The sequence below is a fragment of the Microtus pennsylvanicus genome, chromosome 1 (assembly GCF_037038515.1).
Source record: "Microtus pennsylvanicus isolate mMicPen1 chromosome 1, mMicPen1.hap1, whole genome shotgun sequence".
NCBI lineage: Eukaryota > Metazoa > Chordata > Mammalia > Rodentia > Cricetidae > Microtus > Microtus pennsylvanicus.
The window spans coordinates 155687773-155707300 of NC_134579.1; positions in this window are offsets into that span (position 1 = coordinate 155687773).

The window sequence follows — 19528 nt, forward strand, 5'->3', positions numbered from 1 at the left end:
TCTTGTCATAGGGTTGTCTTTTTTAAAATTTATTTCTTTTTTTTTAAATGAAATTCAACTTCTTTAGTTTCTTTAAGATTTATTTATTTAGGCTGGAGAGATGGCTCAATGGTTAAGAGCATTGCCTGCTCTTCCAAAGGTCCTGAGTTCAATTCCCAGCAACCACATGGTGGCTCATCTATAATGAGGTCTGCTGCCCTCTTCTGGTCTGCAGACATACACAGACAGAATATACAATACTGTGTACATAATAAATAAATAAATATTTAAAAAAAAGATTTATTTATTTATTATGTATACAGTGTTCCTCCTGCCTGTACACTTCTGTGCCAGAAGAGGGCACCAGATGGTTGTGAGCCACAATGTGGTTGCTGGGAATTCAACTCAGGACCTCTGGAAGAATAGTCAGGGCTCTTAGCTTCTGAGCCATCTCTCCAGCCCCTAAAATTTATTTCACTCACAGTTCTCCTCACCCCTCCTATGACTCCCCTCGCCTCCCCTGCAGCCCAACCTCCTTCCATTCCTCCCAGTGGGTCAGGACTCCCATGGGAAGTCAACGAAGTCTGGCACAAATTGAAGCAAGACCAAGACAAGCCTCCCACCCACCCAGCGCATCAAGACTGAGCATGGCACCCCATCATAGGGAATGGGCTACAATAGGACAGCTCATACACCAGGCATAGATTCTGGTCTGCCAGGTTCCTCACAGACAACCTATGCTTCACCACTGTCCCCCATGTATGGAGAGCCTAATTCAGTCCCATGGAGGCACCACAGCTGTCAGTTTAGAGTTCCTGAGTTTCCACAAGCTTGGTTCAGCTGTCTCCATAGATTTCTCCATCATGATCTTGACCTCCCTTGCTCATATATTCCCTCGTCTCTCTATTTGACTGGATTCCTGGAGCTTGGCCTGGTGCTTGGTTATGGATCTCTGCTTGTGGTTCCATCAGTTGCTGGATAAATGCTCTATGATGATGGTTGGGGTATTCCCCAATCTGAATACAGGGGAAGGCCAGTTTGGGCTCCCTTTCCACTATTGCTAGGAGTTTTAGCTGGGGCCATTGTTAGGGATTTGGGGGATTTCCCTAGCACCAGTTTTTCTATCATGATCTCATAGTGGCTCTATCAAGATCTCTCTTTCATTGCTTTCCCACTCGGTTGCTCTCCCCACTTGACGATCCCGTACTCTCATGTTCTCATCTCACATCTCCTCCCCTGTACTGACCCCCCATCCCCAGTTTGCTCAGGAAATCTCATCTAATTCCGCTTCCCTGGGCTATCCATGTTTCTCTTACGGTCTTCATTGTTACCAAGCTTCTCTGCAACAAAGTCTAACTTGGTGAACTAATGACAAATGTTGTTTTTTTTATAGGATATTTTGTCTGTGCAACATATGTGTTCCTAGTGCTAGCAGACACAGAAGTGGGCACTGAATGCCTTGGAATTGAGGTTACATATTGAGTACCCATGTGAGGGTGCTGGGAATTCGAATTGAGTCTTCTGAAAGAGCAGACGGCGGTCTTAACCACTGAGTCAACCTTAAATCCAGTGAACCAGTGAGTCTTATTTGGGGTGGCCTACAATTGTGAGGTGAGGGGTTACTTATAGATGCTCAAACAACTCAATGAAAGGTGCATCATACTGTGGGAGTGATGGCTAATGAAGCTGGAAACCTTGGGATCACTGCACAGCTGGCAGGATTTTAAGGGAGATTGGAAGTGTCTTTCAAACCATGAAGTACATCCTCCAGGTGGCTTGTCTTGTCTGGTCCAGGCAACTTGACTATTGTCTGCCTGTTGGATGGTCTGAACACCTTCTGTGCAGTTCAGCTATCTGTCAGTGTCAGCAGTTCTTAGAGATTATGTATGCTTGAGCAGGGAGGGCACAGTTTCTGTGACTTCCTGAGCTATTACGTTTTCTATTTCTATGTTTCGGGATATTTTGTGCAGAATGAAGTATTTCACCTTCATTTTCTATTGGCACTCAAACCAGTGTCATGATCCTTCGGGATTGCATATCAGATACCCTATATATCAGATACCTTATATATCAGATACCCTATATATATCAGATACCCTATATATCAGATACCTTATATATCAGATACCCTATATATCAGATACCTTAAAGCAGCAAAGTTACAGATAGAAAGAAACAAAACAATTTTATGATTGGGTTCTCCACAACATGATGAAGTGTATTAAAGGGTTTCAGCATCAGGAAGGTTGAGAGCCACTCATTTAGAGCATCTTGCTCCATTACTTCAGAGGAAGCTGATACACAGTAACCACTCCTGGGCATAAACTCCTAGAACTTGCCATCTTACTAATGAGCACTTGCCCATCATGTTCATCGCTGCTTTATTGACCAGTACTTGGAAACAAAAATCACCCTAGATGTTCATCAGCTGACATATGAGTAAACAATTTGTTTCCCAGCTTTGAACTTTTTGTTTTGGGCATTCTTGTTAGACTATAGGTAAAAGCCAAGAAGCTAGAGGTGGGCCAGCAGTTGAGATAAAAGGAGAGGGTGGCTAGTAAAATATAGGTGATCAGAATTAGAGAGGCAATCCTGGGGGGGAGGGGGCGGAATGGCTCAACTATGTAGTGGAGTGGTGAAGAGAGGGGGCTTCTCAACGGTCAACCAAATGAGATGACCATGAAGAAGCTACATGGGAGCCTATCAATTTGAAACTTGAGCAAAATATATTAGAGGATGTATTAAATATTTAACTGAGGATGGGGCAAGAAAAAAGGAGGAAGAGTAGGAGGGTCATCCAAAAGGATATATGAAGAAGCCTTATGAAATCCCATATCTTACAAGTTAAGATGAAATATAGTTTCAAAAAACTTTGAACAGAGGTATTTCACAGGGATCAATAAGGCTGCTCCCAGATACTGGGACCATTAAATGGATTGGTTATCTGCTGAATGATTACTGGGCAGGTAAGGCCTCAAAGGAATTCCAAACAAAACAAGTCATTAACAATGCTCTTGCTTGGCCATTATAAGTACATGGTGTTGCTGAAGACACTAAACTCTTGGTTGCATGATAGAGAAAGAAGAGTCTTGAACTTACCAGGGAACTTCCCCTGCTGGCTAGCTATTGTAGTACTGAAAGGTCCTGTGTGGGCTACTGGCAGACAAAAGGTGTCAGTGGTCTTACTCCTGGACCATTCATCAACAATACTAACCTACTAGTCAAGATGTGTGTAATGGTGCAATACTGGTACAAATGCTAATGGGCATAATGATACTGTCTTTTGATATGTTTGACATAAGCTCCATAGAAGGAAATTCTTGTCTGATACAGTAAACATGGCCAAAAACGACAGTGTGGTTACACAGGCCCAAGATCAGAACCTATTGATGTTTTCATGTTCATGTGTGTTATGTTGGCAAACCAAATATGAGTATACATATCAATTTGTAATACTCTCAACCTTAGTGAAAGAGTATCTTTTTGTAGTTTGTAGTGGATAATTCGGAGTTGAAAGTGTTGCTCAAAAAGTCCTTGGAACAAGCAACTGTGTTAGATTGCACAATTACCATTTCATCCTGGATTAGGGAGGGTTGGTCTCAGGTGTCCTTTCCCTCAATGAAAGTCTACTGGCAGTGAAGGGCAGGCATATTATTTTAATGTTTGGAGTATGTGGTGGTTTGAAAGAAAATATAATGCCATATCACTTAGAAATTTAATTTATATTATGTGGTCCTCAACCCTTGGAGGCAGGAAAAGTATAACTACCATCCACAGTTTATAGGGAAAAATTAGAAAAAGAAATAGAAAGAAAAAGATATAGAAAGAAAAGAGAGAGAGAATATCCTTAGTTACTAAATCTGAAGTCTAAAATGATCTTAAGTTAATGTTTTAGCATCAATCAGATGCTACAAGTGGAAGAATATACATGGTAAACTTATTTATACAAAACTCTATATAAAATTGCCTTTAGGTTATGTGTACAAGGTGCATGTGATGCATGTTAATCTCATGTCTGGAATTTGATTCATCCATAAAATATTAGACTATGTATATGCAAGTAATCCAAAATTTAAAAATTCTAAAATCCAAACTGTATCTTGCCTCAAACTTCAGATGAGGGATATTTAATCTGTAATGTGAGTTTATTTTTCAATTGTTATGTAAACATTTAAATTTCACATTAATACAAATCCCAGTGGCATCTTTAAAAAAAATTCTATAAGAGCCTTATACCATTTTCTATTATTGATACTCACATAAGTAAAACTTAATAGGACTAGATAGATGGCTCAATGGGCATGAACGTCTGTGACTGCTTTAGAGACCCAGGTTCCATGCTCAGGCCCCAGAGGGTGGCTCCCATCAGTCCACACATACAATTCTAGAATGCACATGATATACAGCCATACATGTAGCAAAACACTCATGGCAAAGCTGATTTCCTGTCCCACTTCCACTTGATTCCCTTGCCATCCTTTCACCAATCCCTCTACCATACCTGGATCCTTAGCTACTGTCTGCTCTCTCTCCATCTTCCTGGCCTCTTTGTTCTGTTCCACAGAGAACCAGGTGAGCCCTGCACATGAGAAAGAGATTCTTCAGGAAGCACCTGGATTTCTAACACAGTACTGTGCTCAGTGGATGAAGAGAAGATTCACAAATGATTCCCCAATTGTCCTGCAGGGTCAAAATACTGATGTCATTTAGAAAGAATTCTGTTATTATAACATGAATCCCACTTGAATTCACAGTTCAGGGGAGAAATGAAACTGAAAGTTAGGGATCAGAATATTTTACATTGTTGAGGTTCTGAATTTATCATGGACCAAAAATGACGGAAGTTTTATACCTCCTAAAGGGGCATACACAAGAAGAGATGACATTTATTTTTTTATTTTGTTCGAGATGTGAGACTCATTCACACACGGGGAGCAAGCAATCTAGTCTTACCTACAGAAACTGGACTACTGCAATTCTGCAACATTCAGTTTCTGTACAAAGCCGTCTGAGCAGAGTCCAGGCATTGCCCCTCTTCCTGGGAGATGTCCACAGTTATACCAAGGATTATCAACAAACTACAAAGTAACAAACAACACTTTGAATTGTCCTGTTTGTTCACATGTTTAATCCTAGCACTTGGGAGAAACATGTGGGTGGAACTCTCTGTGTTCTATTCCAGCCGGATCTACATGGTGAGTTCTGGGCCAGAGAAACACAGTGAGTTCAGCAAACACAAGAACCAAAAACTAACAGTTTGGTCATGTGTCCATGAACAATGCTTTTCTTGAACCGAGGAGACAAAAGACTATTGCAGGCATCTTTTCTGATGTACATGATCATAATTATTGAAAAGATGCTTTTTATAAATCATTCTATACTATAATGCCTCTATTTTTTTTTTGAGAAAGGTTTCTATATGCAGTATAATCCCACCAAATGAAATTCTTTGGTCAAATTAAGCAAGTTTTATTTTCTGTCAGACAGGGTTATCTCCCTAAAGCAGGGTTTGAAAATATAGCATTGAACTCAGGAAAAAGTGGGGCTTATACATTCCCCAAAACTGCAGGGCAAGGGGGTTTTCACCTGTTTGTGGACTTCCAGACGAACTTTTGTTAAATAGGAACTTGGCCGAACATTTTCTAATTATTTGGCAGAACATCTTATCTTATCAGGGTATGTTCGAACTGTGAGTCAGACTCCAGAGGGTGGGGAGCATGTCAAATTCCAAAAACAGGTTAAAGCACAGTCAAGTTGAATTTAGCAGCAAACGGAAATGAACTTCTGACCTTATAACAAATATCTTCCTCAAGATGTAGTCAGGCTGCTCCATCATAAGCCCTGGCTGTCCTGAAAGTCACTTTGTAGGGACCACTCCCCCACAGTATTTAAATGAACTCTCCAAAGAGGAAAACGTGGTCTCTTTTCCTCCTCCTGGGGGTCTGTGATCCTGTTTGCACGAACTCCCGGTTCCCCCTCGGGACCACCTGAGAGCCCAGAACTCCCATTAAACCTGGATATTTCTTAATTCGGCTTGTTTTGATTTGGCTTGATTGGGATTTTGCGTTGGCAGAGAGCTCAAATTAGGAAATATTCCTAACACCTGCCTCTGCCTCTGGAGTGCTGGGATTAAAGACGAACCGCCACCACCTGGCTCATAATGTTTTTTCTAACTGAAAATACTGTGACCTGACACCCTCAAATAGCATACCGGGCTTTCCTTGGAAGGTGAAACACTAAGAACACAGCACAAGAAGACACATATACCCCACCCCCACCCCGGCCCGCCTTTTTGTTGTTTGAAACGGAGTCTCACGATGTAGCTATGGGTGTCCTGGAACTCACTATGTACTCTTGGCTGGTCTCAAATTCACAGCGATCCACCAGCCTCTGCTCCCTGAGTGCTAGAATTCAAGGCCTGTGCAATCAGGTCTGGTTAAGACACTTTTTTAGAATGCTGTGTTTACATAACAGAGTAAGTATGTGTGAGATGAAAAATTAATGATGAGTAAAGAGTTTACTTTTAAGTGCTAATGTTAACAACCATACATGTAAAACTCGCAAATAGATATCTTCATAGTCAATTAAAACTGCAGCCATTCCTTTCATTACTAATATCTAAAAGCGCTGCAGGGATGCTATGTCCTCAAGTCCCCAGGAGTAACACGGACGTTAGCATGGATGACAACGGTAATTTTGAAGAGCTTTGTCGTTTCCACCACAGCCAAAAGAACCGCGTTTGCAAATATCAAGAACCGAAATCAAGGGGCTGGAGAGATGGCTCAGAGGTTAAGAGCATTGCCGGTTCTTCCAAAGGTCCTGAGTTCAATTCCCGGCAACCACATGGTGGCTCACAACCATCTGTAATGAGGTCTGGTGCCCTCTTCTGGCCTGCAGACATACACACAGACAGAATATTGTATACATAACAAATAAATAAATAAATAGATAGATAGATAAAAGAACCGAAATCAAATGTTCTACTAATATTATTTTTATAAGAATATTTTGGCAATCAGAAGATCAATTGAAAAAAGTCAGGCTTATTCCATATGATCTAAAATACACAAAGGGAAAGACATTCACAGCAGAAGTTGAATTTCAGAGCCGGTTTCCTTCTGAACAGCAGAGAAACTGCTCTCAGCCCAGGTCCCTTCCCTCCTGGGTCCCAGCCCCTCAGCTCCTCTGACCTGGGAGGTTCCAGGGCCGCTGGGCTGCGGTTCCCCCCACTGCGCTGCTGACTTTCCCAGGTCGCCCCGAGGCTACTGCGGCTCCAGGGAGTTTTTGCGTCCCCGCAACTCCCAGGTCTGTACCACGGGATTGCTCACAGTGCAGGCCCAAGAGCACCGACAGGGAATGGGTATTGGGTACTTCCGGCTTTGGCTCCTCCGTACAACTTCCCTGGCCTCTCCCAAGGAGTGCTCAGCTTTCCTTCACTTCACTCCTCTAACTCCTCCCACTCTGGACTCTTCTTCTACACCTAAGGTGCCGCTTCCTTCCTTCCAAGCTCAGTTTCCTGTTCTGTGTCTCCGTCCCAACAAACCGGTCCCTCCCACTTCGCCTCAGGCCGCCTTCCACACAGCTCCAGCTGTCAGGCTGTCCTGGACCCGCTCTGCACGGCCTCCCCACATGCTTGCTGCCAGCCATGACCAGAACTGATCTAGAAGGACGCTGGACCCCGGTGTCTGACCCCACAGTGAGTTCTGAACCTTTCAGATACATGACAAGCAGCCTAACCTTTACGAGACTACCAGCCTCCCCGGCTATATACTTAACCAAATAATAGCAGGTTTAATTCAGATGCCAGATTCCCATCCCCAACACAAACATGACAAGCCAAAACAAAATACTGCAACTGTATTTTGACCTGGGAAATGAGAGACATTTCAGGAACTTGGATTTTCAAAAGAAATAGGGGTCTGAAACTCACTACATATACATTTATGTGTGGATTCAATTAATATTGAGGGCATTCCTTTCAAGACTAATATTTAAACGCTCTCCAGAAATACCAAGTTCCCAGGTCTATGTGACACTCTTGAGTAAGGAACACAGAAGTTCGAGTGGATGATTGTAAATGTGAAAAGTTTTGTTTCCAACACACCAATGAGAAATATGTCAGCAAATATGAACAGATAAATTTAAATATTCTACAAGAGTATTTTTATAAGAATATTTTGGCAATCATAAGATCAATGAAAAAAAGGGATTAGTCCACTTCCCATAGGCCGTCCCATGTGGCGATTGAAACTCGGAGGCGGGGGAGGGGAGTTCGTGTCCCCACGCCACGCCACAGTGTCCTCTGTATCCAGGTCTGCACAACGGGATTCCCCACTGTGCAGGCCCCCTAGCAACAAGAGAGAATGGGTACTCGGTACTTCTGGGTTTGACTCATCTGTTCAACTTTCCTGGACTCACTCACTGGGTGTTTTAGCTTCTTTCCTTTAACCCTTCGCATTCTCCAAGCTTCCTCTACACCCACCTAAATAAAGGTTAACCTCTGTTTCAAGGTGAGCATTCCAGCTACACTGAACCGTCCCTCCCACTCTCGCCTTCCACAAGCTCCAGCTGTCAGATTGCCTTGGACCTGTTCTGCACAGCTTCCCATATGCTTGCTGCCTGACTAGACCAAAACTGGATCTACTAGGACGCTGCACCCCAATATCTGACCCCCACACGGAGTCCTGAACCCTCCAGATAAACGATGGGCAGCCTAACCTTGACTTGACTACCAGCGTCCGGGGTTACAGACTTAACTCTAAAAGACTAAATTCAGATGTCAGGGTCCCATCGTCAACACAGACAAGTCAAAATCAAATACTCCAATTGTGCCTTGGGAAGAGGCATTTTTAAGAACATGGATTTTGAAAAAAAAAATAAAAGTGTCTCCAGAATGTTAGCGCATCGCTAACAGCCCAGTGCAGAGTTTATTCCGCCCTATACTACTTTAATCACTAGATGGTCATTTTACTAACTCAAAAACAAATTTTTCTTTTGCAACTCATGCTAAAGGTGCTTTGAAAATAAACTGCAATTTTGTTTAAATGCAATGGTGAAAGCGGAGACTTTTGCTGTCCCAGATGCAGGAAATAAGCAAGGTATGTGGTCCCAGACCTAAAAAGTCAGTTAGATCATTCTGTCTATGGCTCTGCCTAGCATTTATTGGTCACAGAGGCTCCAAAGGCACCCCAAACGTAAGTGTATATGAAGAGCCAAAATGGATATTATGTTCTTCCTGTTTGTGCTTTTTCTTTGCAGTGTAGAGTCTCTGATCGTGAGTAATGAATGTTGTAATATAAAATGTTGAGGATCATCTAGGTTGTTTCCAGTTTCTGGCTATTACAAATAAAACTGCTATGTACATAGTTGAGCAAATATGACCATCCTTTGGACATATGCCCAAGAATGGTATGGCTGGGTCTTGAGGTAGATTGGTTCCCAGTTTTCTGAGGAACTACCACATCGACAAAGTTGCTGTACAAAATTTCACTCCCACCAGCACAGGAGTAGTCCCTTTTTCCACTAGAATGAGCTATCACTTTTTTTATCTTAGCCATTCTGACAGGTATAAGATGAAATCTCAGAGTCGTTTTGATTTGCATTTTCCTGAAAGTTAAGGATGTTGAACATTTATTTAATAGTTTCCCAGTCATTTGGTATTTCTCTATGAAGAATTCTCTGGTCAGATCATCGTCCCATTTTTAAAATTGGATTATTTGATGTCTACTTTCATGAGTTCTTTATTTATTTTGAATATTCGCCATCAGTCAGATGTGGAGTTGGTGAAAATCTATTTCCAGTCTGTGAATTCCCAGTTTGTCCTAGTGACAGTGTTCTTGGCCAGAAGAAGGTTTCCAGTTTCAGGAGCTTCCCTTTATCAATTGTTGATAAAGTGCCTGTGCTCTCAGTGTTTCCTTTAGGAAGTTATTTCCTGTATCAATGTGTTTAAGACTATTTGTTACTTTTTCGTCTATCAGATTCAGGGTATCTGGTTTTATGTTTAGGTCTTTTATCTACTTGGTCTTGAGTTTTTTGCAAGGTGATAGATATGAATCTATTTGCACTGGATGTCTATGTGGACATCCAGTTAGACCAGCACCATTTGTTGAAGATGCTTTCTTTTTTCCATTGTATATTTCTCACTTCTTTATCAAAACTCAGGTGTCTGTTGGGTGTGCATTTACAACCGGGTCTTTGATTCGATTCCATTGATCAACCTGTCTGTTTTTATGCAAATACCAGAAGGTTTTTATTACCATTACTCTGTGCTTAATATAACTTGGCATAAGTAATATCTGGCACTACCTCCAGACGTTTGTTAATTATACAAGATTGCTTTAGCTATCCATCATGCTTTATTCCATATGAAGTTGAGTATTGTTCTTTCAAGCTCTATAAAAATTGTGTTCGAATTTTGATGAAGATTGTATGGAATCTGTAGATTGTTTTTTTGTAAGACTGCCATTTTTACTATGTTAATCCTACCTATCCCTGAACATGGGAAATCTTTCAATCTTCTGCTATCTTTTTCAATTTCTTTCTTAAAAGATTTGAAGTTCCTGAACTTACTTAGTCAGAGTTACCCCAACATGTATTATTTGTGGTTCTTGTAGAGGGTGTTGTTTCCCTGATTTCTTTCTCAGTTCATTTGTCATATATATATATATATATATATATATATATATATGACAATTATATATGTGTGTATGTATATATGTGCATATGTACACATGTATATACACACACATATGTGTGCACACATACATGCTTTTATACACACATACACATGCATGTATGGTAGCCACAGATTTTTGAGTTAATCTTGCATGCAGTTACTTCAATGAAAATATTTATCAGCTGTAGGAGTTCCCTCATAGAATTTTATAGGTTTCTTTTGTAAAGTATCATACGATCTGTGAATAATGATACTTTGATTTCTTCCTTTCCAATTTGTATCCCCTTGATCTCCTTTAGTTGTTAATATAGCTAGAACCTCAAGTAGTATTATGAATTGATCTGGAGAAAGTGGACAGCTTTGTCTTGTTTCTTATTTTAGTGGAATTGTTTTAAGATTCTATCCACTTAATTTGATGTTGGCTATCAGTTTGTTTACATAATAAAATTGCTTTTATTATGTTTAGGTATGCCCCTTGTACCCCTGATATCTCCAAGTATTTCATCACGAAGGAATGATTGATATTGTCTAAAGCCTTTTCAGCATCTAATTAGATGAACATGTGGGTTTTTTCTTTCAGTTTGTTTATATGGTAGATTACATTGACAGATTTTTGTATCTTGAACCATCCTTGCATCTCTGGGATCAAGCCAACTTTATCATGGTGAATTATCTTCTTGATGTGTTCTTGGGTTCCATTTTTGAGTATTTTGTTGGGTATTATTGCATCAATGTTCATGAGGGAAATTGATCTATAATTCTCTTTGTGGAACCTTTGTGTGCTTTGGTTATCAGGGTGACTGTGTCAGCATAAAATGAAATTGGCAGTGTTTCTTCTGTTTCTGTTTTGTGGAAAAATATGAGGAGTCCTGGCATTAGCTATTTTTGGAAGTCTGGTAAAATTCTGTACTAAAATCATCTGGCCCCGGAATTTTTATTTTTAATTTGGGAGTTTTAATGACTGCCTCTATTTCTTTAGGTGTTATAAGTGTATTTAAATTATTTATTTAACTGATCTTTATTTACCTTTGGTAAGTAATATCATATATATTGATAAAATTGTACTTTTTAAAATTTTTCTCATTTTATGGAGTACAGGTTTTATAAATATGACTTATTGGTTCTTTGGATTTTCTGTCTGTTCTTATGCTTCCCCCTTTCGCTTTTGTTAATTTGATATTCTGTTTTTGTGTGTAGTTTTTTGAGACAGGGTTTCTTTGTAGCTTTGTAGCTTGTCCTGGAACTAGCTCTTGTAGATCAGGCTGGCCTTGAACTCAGAGATCTGCCTACCTCTGCCTCCCGAGGGCTGGGAGTGTAGGTGTGCACCACCACCACCCAGCTAATTTGATATTCTTTATGTGTCTTTTAGTTTGGATAAGAGTTTTGTCTATCTTATTCATTTTCTCAAAGACCCAATTTGTTTCATTGGTTCTTTGTATTGTTCTCTTGGTTTCTACTTTATTAATTTAGTCCTCAGTTTATATCAAGCCACATATTCATCTTAGGTGTGAATGTTTTTGATCCTAGAGCTTTAAGGTTGCTGTTAAACTGCTAGTATGGAATCACTCCAAACCTTCATGAAAGCACTTAGTGCTATGTACTTTCCTTGTAGCATCATGTTCATCATGTCCCATAAGGTGGGTATATTGTCTTTTCATTTTCATTAAATTCTAGAAAGTCTTTAACTTATTTCTTTATGCCTTCCATGACCCAGTAGTAATGCAGGAGACAGTTGTTCAGTTTCCACGAGCATGCAGGCTTTCTGTTGTTTCTGTTGTTGTTGAAATCCAGCTTTGATCCATGGTGGTCTGCTAAGGTACAAGGGGTTATTTCAATTTTAAATATCTGTTAAGACTTACTTTGTAACTGAGTTTGTGGCCAATTTTGGAACAAGTTCCATGAGGTGCAAAGATGAAAGTATATCCTTTTGTGTTTAGATGAAACGTTTTGTAGATATGTTTGATTCCATTTGATTCATAATGTCTGTTTGTGCCATTATTTCCATTTTAGTTTTTGTGAACGACCTGTATACTGGCAAGAGCGGGGTATTGAAGCTTATTAATGTGTAAGTTTCAGAATATGATTTAAACTTTAGTAATGTTTCATTTACAAATGTGGGTGCCCTTGCATTACCGGTAGAGATGTTGAAAATTGAGACATCATCTTGATGAATTTTTCCTTTGAGGATTATGAAGTGCCCTTCCTCATCTCTTTTGGTAAATCTGTTTGAAGTCTACTTTTTAGATATTAGAATACCTAAACCAGCTTGCTTCTTGGGTTGATCTGCTTAGAAAATATTTTTCCATTCTACTCTGAGGTAATATTTATCTTCAGTGTGTGTTTATTGTATGTAGCAGAAGAGTGGATCCTGTTTTCATATCCATTCTGTTAGCCTTGTACTTTCATTGGGGGTTGAATATATTGACATTGAGATATATTAATAACAAATGATTAATTCCTATTATTTTGGTGGTGATGATGTTTATATGTTTATGTGCTTCCCTTCTTTTGGTTTTGCTGGTGTGATGATGTAGGATTCCCTTCTGTATGCTGTGAATAGTTTTTATTACCACTGGCTAATAAACAAGTTGCTTTCATCTATGGCAGAGCAGAATAGAGCCACGCTGGAATAGAGAGAAGGCAGAGTCAAAGAGATCCCATATTGCTGTCGAAGGAGAAAGACACCAAAACCTTACCAGTAGGCCACAGCCTCATGGTGATACACAAATTAATAGAAATGGGTTAAGATGTAAGAGCTCGCTAGGAATTCACCTAAACTATTGGTCAAACTGTGTTGTAAATAACATAGTTTCTGTGTGATTATTTGGAACTGGGTAGCTGTAAAATGAATGAGCATTCTCCATTTACAGTGTAAAATTGTTTATTTCCTGTGTTTTCATGGGTGTAGTTAACCTCCTTAGAGTTTTCTATCTAGTACCTTATGTGCACCTGGATTGGTAGACAGATATTAAATTTGACTTTGTCATGGATTATCTTATTTTCTCCATTCATGGTGGTTGACAGTTTTGCTGGGTATAGTAGGCTGGGTTGCCATTGGTGGTCTCTCAGAGTCACATTTGTGCAGGCCTTTCTGGCTTTTAGAGCATCTGTTGAGAAGTCAGGTGTAATTCTAATAGCTTTGCCTTTATGTTACTTGACCTTTTCCCCTTGAAGCTTTTAATATTTTTTTATTCCATGTGTTCAGTATTTTCATTATTATGTGGTATGGGAACTTTCTTTTCTGGTCCAATCTATTTGGTGCCCTGTAAGCTTCTTGTACTTTATCAGCATCTCCTTCTTTAGGTTTGGAAAATTTTCCTCTATGAGTTTGTTAAAAATAATGTCTGGGCTCTTGAGCTGGGGTTTTTCTCCTTCATCTATTTCTATTATTCTTGGATTTGATCATTTCATACTGTTCCAGATTTTCTGAATGTTTTATAAAAGGAATTTCTTAGATTACATATTTTCTTTAACCAACATCTCTATTTCTGGTATCGTATCACCAATGCCTGTGATTTTTTACTTTATTAATGACGATTCTGTCTATAGTTCCTACTTACCTAGATTTTTCACCTTCCAAATTTCTGTTTGTTTTCTTTATTGCTTCTATTTCTATTATCAGGTCTTCAACAGTTTTATTCACTTCCTTTACCTGTTCTTATTTATTTATTTTCTGCAACGGATTTATTTCCTCCAATTGTTAGTTTCCTGGCTTTCTTCATGGTTTGAATTTCTGACTGTCAGCATTATCTCTAGGCCAGCATGGAGTCTCCATCCAAGTTAGGGGCTGCACTAATTAGCAGGTAGCTAATTAGCTTGGCAAAGGGCCTCTGCCTGTGTTGGGGGTGGGGCAAGTGATGAGGAGGGGAATAGCGATTAAGGATAGTATGGGGTGTCACTGAGAGAGTGGAAAAGGGTCTTTAGATTGATGTGGCATGTATTTGCTTTTCCAACTTGCAAGATCCACACCTGTTCTTCTGATTAATGTGATGTTCACTTGAGCATTGGATATCTGCCTGTTTTTTTTATTATTATTTATTTGTAGAGGCAGAGTAGCAGGGGTGGGTGGTAGAGCTGGAAGAGAGTCAGCAGCTTGGTTCTTTCAGATCCTAACAGGGGGGCATGGGCGGGTTAAAAGGGCAGTTGGGTCTCTTTCCTGTTCTGACTCCAACAGCTGTTTTACAAAGGGAGAATAGTTGTCTGGAGATGATGGTAAAGCCTTGCTCCAAAATCCCAATGGTCTCTTCTGTGTGATGTGGGAAGGTCATTTGTCTATCTGTTGCTTTCACTGGTTAATTAATAAAGAAACTGCTTGACCTGATAGGTCAGAACATAAGTGGGTGGAGTAGACAGAACAGAATGCTGGGAAGAAAGGAAGTGAGGCCAGACCACAATGGAGCCAGCCGCCAGATCAGACATGCTGAATCTTTCCCGGTAAGCCACCACCTCATGGTGCTACACAGATTATTAGAAATGGGTTAATCAAGTTATGAGAGTTAGCCAAGAACAGGCTAGATATAATGGGCCAAGCCGTGTTTAAATGAATACAAATTGTGTGTTGTTATTTTGGGTGTAAAGCTAACCATGAGGGAGCTGGGCGGGACAAAAAGCAGGCCTGCTCACCTAATCACTACATCTGTGATTCATTTCTAGGGGTCTGCCAAAGGCACCAAACAGCATCCTTACCTGCCACTGACACCCAATCAAGTACTCTTGGGTCTGCTGTATCCTATGACACCAGTTATAGATCAGCCATCAAAGCAGCCTGAACCTGTTGAAGAGCCTTTTCCCATTCCCTACCCCATATGAAGCGAGCAGCTTTCTGGGCCACTTGGCTATTAGACTGGAGTAACACATGGAAGTAAAGATTCTTGAGAATTTTTCTGCTTATTTAAAGCAAACACAAATTTAGTATGCCTCTTGTCTAGTTGGTGCCTGGAAACACCATGACTTAATAGTACCAAAAAGTCCATATGAGCCATGCCACCATAAAATTCATTTTGCCCATGCTAACCATCACTGGCTAGGCAATTACGGAAATGTTCATAATTGTCTAAGCTTTGTCCGTGCTGCTCATTACAATAACCACAACCACCTTGTCTTTGGTGATTTAGTGTTGCTATTTGGTTCCTCCTATCTCAGGGGCCCTGTTTTTAAGAGCAACCTATTATATTTAATTCATTAAATTGAGCAGCAACATCTCCAACCCTAAGGCCTGGAACAATAAAAAAAAATGGGGAGGGGGGACAACAAAGCTTTTAAAATGTGCTGGTGCCCCTCTCATCTGTTTCCATTTTATATGAATTGTGAAGGGCATGCCTTCTGGGCCTTCCCTTGGTGTGGGATTTGGTTTTCACAACACACCCACTGTGGTGGTTTGAAAGAAAATGGCCTCCAAAGGAAGTGCCATTACTATTTAGTATGATATTGTTGGTCTAGGTGTGGTCTTGTTGGAGAAAGTGTATCAATGTAGAGGTGGGCTTGGATAGTTCATATATGCTCAAGCCACACCTAGTGAGAAAGTCTACTTCCTGTTGCCTGCATAGCAACATGTAACAGCTCCTTCTCCAGCATCATTTTTACCTGCACATCAAGATCCCATCATGATGATAATGAACCTCTGAAACTGTAAGCTGACATCTCAATTAAATATTTTCTTTTAGAAGAGTTGCCATGGTCATGGTATCTCTTCACAGTAAGAGAAATCCTAAGACATCCACTCTACTATTGAAATTTTCTTGAGCCCTAAAAGCCCTTCATCAACACTAATCCAAGGGATATCAGACATCTCCAACTCTTTCCCAGTAGGATATCTTTTGACAAATGCTTCAGCCAACCATTCGGAGAAAGCAATATTTTTTTTCCCTTGCCAGCATCCATATTAAACCCAGAATCTCCATTCAGGGGGTCCATATCAAAATATTCTGCCTGATCTAGCTATATGTTCCTTCCACTATTATCCCATAAAATTAATTCGTTAGCAAATATTCACCAGACTTCTGCTTAAATGAAATAACAAATTCATTAATTTCTTTAGAAGTGTAGCACAGCTGTTCATGAACTACACTTCCTATCGCCCTTCTAGGAACCTGCTTTGCTTGAGTCTGGTTATAGGCTTAGAGGCAATTATTGGTGAACCTTGAAGTACATCAATAGTCTTCAGTGGCATATTCTTCAGAGAAAGTCACTCCTGGTTTGCCAGATACTGAAGGATTACTTTCCTAAGTGAAAGATGAAAAGGGCAATGTTTTAAGGGGTTGGGGCTGAGGGTACTACTTCCTCAGCTGAGATAAGCCCTTGAGAATCTGAGTTTTCAAGTTCTCAGCTTCAATAGGATCCTATCCCACATCCCCATTCCAAGTTACACATTAACCACTGACACCTCTGAGGCTGAAACTTAACTTTTCAATGCAGTACAGCCCATTTTATAATGAGGGTCCCAGTTTGATTTTGTGCAACTAATGACTGCTGAAGGGAAGATTCTCTACCAGAGCACAATTAGGAACCTTTATACTTTATTCATATTTGGAGCCAGTCAATTTCATCACTGAGGTCTTTGTTGCCCTTTATGGTATTTTAAGAAGTCACTTTTGGTACCCAAATCTATATTAGTCGGGGTTTGCTAGAATAACCTAACTTATAAAATAAATCTGTGTATCCGCCCCTACATCTCTCTCTGGATCTATAGTTACATATCCCTCTATATATTGATAAATAAAGGAGTATTTATTAGAATGACTTACAGGTTGCTATCTAGCTAATCCAACAATGGTTGACTGTGAACAGAAAGCCAAATAATCCAGTAGTTGATCAGTCCACAAGGCTGCTTGTCTCAGCTGGTTTACACATGCTGAAATTCCAAAGTAGGTTTCAATGCCACTGGAGAAATGGATGTATTAGCAAAGCGAGAGCAAGCAGGCAATGAGCAAAGTATTTTTCATTCCAGAAAAAGTTTTTTTTGTCCTTGTATAGGCTTCCAGCAGATGTAGTCCAGATTCAAGGTGTATGTTTGATCCTCAAGACTTAGATCAAAGGTGTGTGTCTTCCTCCCTCAAAGGTATATTGACTCAACTCAAAACAAGCCAAAGTAATAATCTTTCAGAGGTATGCCCTCAATTTCTGAACTGTAGTTCATTTCAGATGTAGTTAAGAGTAACCATCACACCTAATAATGCCAGAAGCTTTATCTCTAAAATTTCAAGAATATGTCCACCCAAAAACCAGCTGAACAAAGACAGAAACAATAGGTACACCAAAGTAGATGGGAAAAAGTCCACAAGGCCTCAACTATAGAGTGACAGGCAACTGGGAAATGTTTATAGCGGGGAAAATAGTGTCTCCCATAGATGAGCATACCAATTGCTTATTTAATACCAAATGCTCAACCAGGAAAACAAATAACATTATATGGAATGAATAGTTTATTTAGCTATGTGTGTAGCTATGTAGTATGTAAAAACAATAAAAAGTTATGGATTTGAAAGAGAGCAAAGAGGGTATGTGAGAGGATTTGGCAGGAGAAACATCAGGGAGATATGTTCTAATTATATAATGGGTAGAAATTAATAATATGTAAACAGCAAAACAAGCCTGATCTACAAGAGCTAGTTCTAGAGCAGGCTCCAAAGCTACAGAGATCTATCTTGAAAAAAAAAAACGGCAAAACAAAAATAAAACAAATGAACAAACAACAACCCAAAGTAAAACCAAAATGAACAAGTTATATACCTGCCAGGGAAATGAGGACTAGGACTCCTTTAAGTTTCCATGCTGCCCTAGCCACAGTGTCAATCATGAGGGATATTCCTCATGCTGAAATCCCAAAGTAGGTTTCAATGCCACTGAAGAAATGGATGTATTAGCAAAGCAAGAGCAAGCAGGCAATGAGCAAAGTATTTTTCATTCCAGAAAAGGCTTTTTTTGTCCTTGTATAGGCCTTGAAATAACTAATGTTGGCATAAATGTGGGAAAAGGAAGTTAATACACTGCTGTGCGAGAGAGAACTAGAGAATCAACTTCTGAAATCAATCTAGATGTTTTAAAAAATGAATAAAAATATTGTGTAAACCAATTAGAGAATTGATGTGTGATACTATTCCTGTGCAAACAATGACAAACATCTACTTATCATAAATAAGGAAACATTGACAAGCCAAAATTGGGAAGACAACAAATTCTAACTTGGTAAACCAATGAGCCACCTTTTTCTTTGTCGAGTTGATTTGTCTGTACATCAATAGAAAGGATATATGAAGTAGTCTCATGGAATATGTCTTACAAGTTAAATGTAATTTATGTAAGTAAATATGATTTTACAATTTGAACAGAAGTTTCCACATGGGTAAACATTCTCGCTCCTAGACACCAGAACTATTAAATGAAACTCTGAACCAGCAGCTAATGTCTATCTGCCTAGGACTTACTGGTCCCTATTGTTAAACCAAGCAAAACAGGTCATTGTCAGTGCTTTCTTTGTCACTAAGTACATGGTGGTGCTGAAGACTCCAAACATTTTGGTTGCAAGAGAGCCATCTTGAACTTGTGAAGGAAAGCTCTCTGCTGGCTATTGTAACCCTGCAAGGTCCTGTGTGGGCTCCAATCAGGGAAAGGATGTCAACGAACTTACCACTGTAACTGCAATCTACAATAACAACCAACAGAAGATGCATGCAGTGGTACAATACTGGCACAATTGCTTATGGACATAATCAGCCCTAATCTCAATAGGACTGATTCCAGTTCCACAGAAAGGAATTCTTGCCTGAAACAGCAAACATGGTAGAAGATCATGGGTGGAGATTACTGGTTCAAGGGCAGAACATGTTTTGTTAATGATCATATTACTAATCTGTTATTGAATTATTCATCCTCATT